The sequence below is a fragment of the Coenobita brevimanus genome, chromosome 86 (assembly GCF_032717465.1).
Source record: "Coenobita brevimanus isolate Jiangsu-jjx chromosome 86, ASM3271746v2, whole genome shotgun sequence".
NCBI lineage: Eukaryota > Metazoa > Arthropoda > Malacostraca > Decapoda > Coenobitidae > Coenobita > Coenobita brevimanus.
This window is the reverse complement of record NC_137039.1, coordinates 4,280,458-4,285,119: the sequence shown is the minus strand read 5'-3', so window position 1 is coordinate 4,285,119 and position 4,662 is coordinate 4,280,458. Positions and strand designations below refer to the sequence as shown.

Below are 4,662 nucleotides of genomic sequence, written 5' to 3'. Positions count from 1 at the left end.
CACCTCCCCCACAGGACAACAGACGTCAGTGTAACCGCACCCGTGGACTCGCACTAAATCCCCCCCCCCTCCCTCCACTCCCACGAGAGTACACACACCCCAGCCTCATCAAATCCCCCTTGGGTGACTGCCAGTGTGAGACCATATACATATATACTCCCTTGTATGTGACGCGGCATAGACTAAGTTAGCTAGGGCTTCGTCAATGTGACGCGATTATATTATATTAGCTAGGCTTTCGTCTCTGTGACGCGGACACCTAGGCTTAAGGTTGAGTATATATCTATATTATCATCTCAGTTTTGCCAGAGACACTAAGCCCTATTGTATATGTATGTGTCACATGCCATGTGCCTGAATATTTCTGTGGAATACTTGTTGTGATACTGGATGGACATATTGTAAAATCAATCAGGTGCGATCCCATATTAGACGAGCTGAACTAGGAATTGAGAGTGATCCTTGTAACTGCTATTGTATCCACCCAGCTTTGATCATGGAATAGTGTATGTGTGTATTTTTAGTAAATAAATAAGTGTACTCTTGGACCCAAGGTGTTTGTGTTTTTTCCTTCCTGGCTGACCCTGACCCAGTCTGGAACAAAGAACCCCACATTGCACCATACCTAGGACTGAGAAGTCGGAACCTAGAATACACTGCATAACATTTAGCAACAAGATATATTTCTTACTTGTGAAATGAAATGCCATCTCTGATGAATTCCCCCATCCTTTGCATCCAGAAGCAGCACACCTGACCGTGGCACTCTATATTACGGAATCATCAGCTGTTTTTAACCCCTTAACTGCGGGGTGTCACTTTCATGATGCTCAGGCGCAATGGATCATACCGCGGGGCTTCACTTTTGTGATTCTGTGTTATTTTGAATTATCCCTGGCTTACAAGTGGTGGCTTGTATCATCTATCATTACTGCCAATGTCCAACACTAGTCAGCACTCCAAATCTCATCTGTACTCCCATCCATTGTTGACAATTTAGCCATTTTTCCCCGTTCCTGACTCCCCTCCGTACCTCCCCTCCATTACCCTGTCCTCTCATCTCCCTGGCCGCGCTGCGCTAAAGCAAATTTCCCCCGGAATTATCCAATGATTTCATCCATTGAAATAAGCCCTATGCCCTATTCTTATACAAAATAATATATACCAAAAAGAAATAAGGTAAGTGATAGTGCTATACACCTTGATTTGGCTAATTATCACCTGACAACACCTCACGTGCACTCGTTCGCTAATTTCCCACGGAAATTTCCCCTTTGAAATATGCCGTATAATCTATTCTCGTAAAAAAAAAATTATATAAGAAAGGAAGGGAGAAGCCAAAGTGACATTTACATTCACCTGGAACTACCTACTTTTTTCTGTATTTTCGAGATTTCCTACTAATCATTTTTTAGCATGTACTTCTACTGTCCACCAATAGTCCGCACTCCTAATCTCATCTGTACTCCCATCCATTGTTGACAATTTAGCCATTTCCCCCGTTCTTGACTCCCCTCCCTACCTCCCCTCCAGTACCCTCTCAACCCTCCCTACCTCACCTCCTTTACCCTTTCCTATTGCCTGCCCTGCCATGCTGCGCTAAGCAAATCTACCCCGGATTTTTCCACAGATTTCATCCATTGAAATAAGCCCTATGCCCTATACTTATACAAAATAATATATCCCATCCATCCATTGCCAGACGCCATGTATCCCAAACCGGGTGGCCAAGGGCATAGAGTTAGTTGTTTTACAGGGAGGGGCACTAATCCTCCACCAACCCCACTTGACACGTAGGGATGCCAACAGCATCTGGTGTTCCCAGGCGGTCATCCATCCAAGTACTAACCAGACCCAACGTTGCTTAACTTCGCTGATCGGACGGGAAGCGGTGTACTCAACGTGGTATAACAAAAAAAAATAAAGTCAGTGATAGTGGTATACACCAGGAATGGGGTGCTTCTGAAAAGCCTAGTATTCCGTCAGATGGCTCCACTGTAGCAGTAAACACATTCCTGCACTGTATAAAAAGCATAATTTTATTTGTTAAATATTTACACTGTTGTGTGAAATTGTGAATCATGGTAATGTCATATGCCGTAATATAAATAATACAAATAGAACACGTATATATAACTTATCATGAATTGTTTATATTTATCATAAACTGAAATTAAAATATCACTGATGGCATGTGATGGCAATCCGCCATTTCAGTGGTCCTATATTATTTAATTTCTGCAACATTTAGTGCAAGTTAGGTTCTTAATACATAGTTTGTTCAGAGTGTAAAGTAAGCCTAGTGGGTATCTTGACTCATCCAGTCTCTATGTGGGCAGAAATTTAATGTTGAGTAAATACTGGCATTCACCATCATAAATCATCCGGTCTGAGGAACCGTCCCAAAACCAAGATCGTTTTCGCGTCATTCTTTGCCCGGTCTCACCGAGGACAGACGACTGTGGAAGGTACACAAGCCAAGACATCGCCTCCAAGTGATCCACAAGATTCACACGGAGTCAAGTTCAGTATTCACGATTTTATATATATATATATATATATATATATATATATATATATATATATATATATATATATATATATATATATATATATATATATATATATATATGCAAACGTGAGAACACATGACGAGTAAATACTACTGCATCCTCTTAAATGTCTACCCCCAGTGAGATTGCATCTAGGTCAAGAGGACTGGTATGTGCACAAGCTACTGACTCAGTCAGTGGAAGATCTTACAAACATATGTGTGTGGACAGGTGGCCTGGAGACAGTTCTCACATGACCATACCATTAGGGACTTGCCAAGAGGGGGCAATGTGTGTGAGATATTGATGATAAGATGACCTTAAGGTATTTGTTTGGTAGGCACTTGGTGAAATGTAAAAATTAAAATAACCACTAGTTCTCAACAGAAAAAGACAAAACTTCACTGTAACACTTTATTTACAAAAAGCTACAATGATACATATGAATATGACTCACTCATGGTGCAAGGAAGCTGCAGCGGAAGGTCTCTCTCTCTCAGCTCAACAGTCAGAAACTCACATTACTGAACTATATGTGTTTGTGGGTGTGTCCATTTACGACAGTAATGTAACCAACGTCGGGTACAGGGACATGAGAAATGGGCGTAGCTTAGTTAACAGCTAGAGAGGCAAGATGTGGGAATGACAATCACACAAAGATATAGCTCAGTGAAACACACTGCCTGTACATAGTCTCTTATGAACCAATGACGAATGTTATGAATTTAGCTCAATTGTTTCTACTCTGAGTGAATCCGTGACATTACACGCCATCAAAATAAAATTTTTCATGGAAACTTGACATTCCTCGTGAAAAAACTTAAACACGGGACTGTCTTGTGGTGCGCATGCGTGAAGGAAGCGAGCAAAATGTTGAATGCCAGTATTTACTCAATATTAAATTTCTGCCCACATAGAAACTGGATGAGTCTAGATACCCACTAGGCGTACTTAACAGTCTGAACAGACAATTTATTAAGAACCAAATTTGCACTAAATGTAGCAGAAATTAAATAATATAGGGTCACTGGAAGGACGGGTTGCCATCACATGCCATCAGTGATATTTTAACTTCCGTTTATGATAAATATAAACACTTCACGATACGTTATATATATGTGTTCTATTTGTATTATATATATTTGGGCATATGACATTACCATGATCCACATTTTCACACAACAGTATAGATATTTAACAACGAAAAATATGCTTTTTAAACAGTGCGGGGAATGTGTTTACTGCAACAGTGGAGCCATCTAGCGGAATACTAGCTTTGACAGCACCCCATTGGCTAACTATCACCTGACAATACCTCACATGCATTCATTCGCTAAATTCCCACAGTAATTTCCCCTTTGAATTATGCCTTGTAATCTATTTCTGTAATAAAAATATATATCAGAAAGGAAGGGAGAAGCCTAAGTGACATTTACATTCACCTGGAACTACCTATTTCTTTATGTATTGCCGAGATTTTCTACCAATAATTTCTTAGCATGTAAGTTAGCAGCTGTCAGCCCCATTGTCACTGTAAACCCTTGACTTCTCAGATAAGCCACGCCATTTAGTTCCTTCTCCTCCTCTGTGGTCAAAGCATGTCGCACTCACACCCCGCCATTTCTGCCACTTCTGCGCCCATTGCAAAAGGCCCCGTGACCTCTACACCCAGGAAATCTCGTGGGGGAAGCAGGAAAGGACTAGCTCTGCAGTGGAACGTGAACTTTATATTTTTTTATGTGAGGAAGAAGGAACCAAAGGCAATGAGCCCGCAATGGGGTGCTTTCAAAGCTAGTATTCCGCTAGATGGCTCCACTGTTGCAGTAAACACATTCCCCGCACTGTTTAAAAAGCATATTTTTCGTTGTTAAATATCTATACTGTTGTGTGAAAATGTGGATCATGGTAATGTCATATGCCCAAATATATATAATACAAATAGAACACGTTTATATAACGTATCGTGAAGTGTTTATATTTATCATAAACGGAAATTAAAATATCACTGATGGCATGTGATGGCAACCCGTCCTTCCAGTGACCCTATATTATTTAATTTCTGCTACATTTAGTGCAAATTTGGTTCTTAATACATTGTCTGTTCAGACTG

General features: G+C 40.5%; 1 pseudogene; it reads right to left on the bottom strand.

Moving 5' to 3' along the window:
• Window positions 1-1,800: 1,800 nt before the first annotated feature.
• On the bottom strand, window positions 1,801-1,919 carry LOC145410904 (5S ribosomal RNA; annotated as a pseudogene).
• Window positions 1,920-4,662: the final 2,743 nt, after the last annotated feature.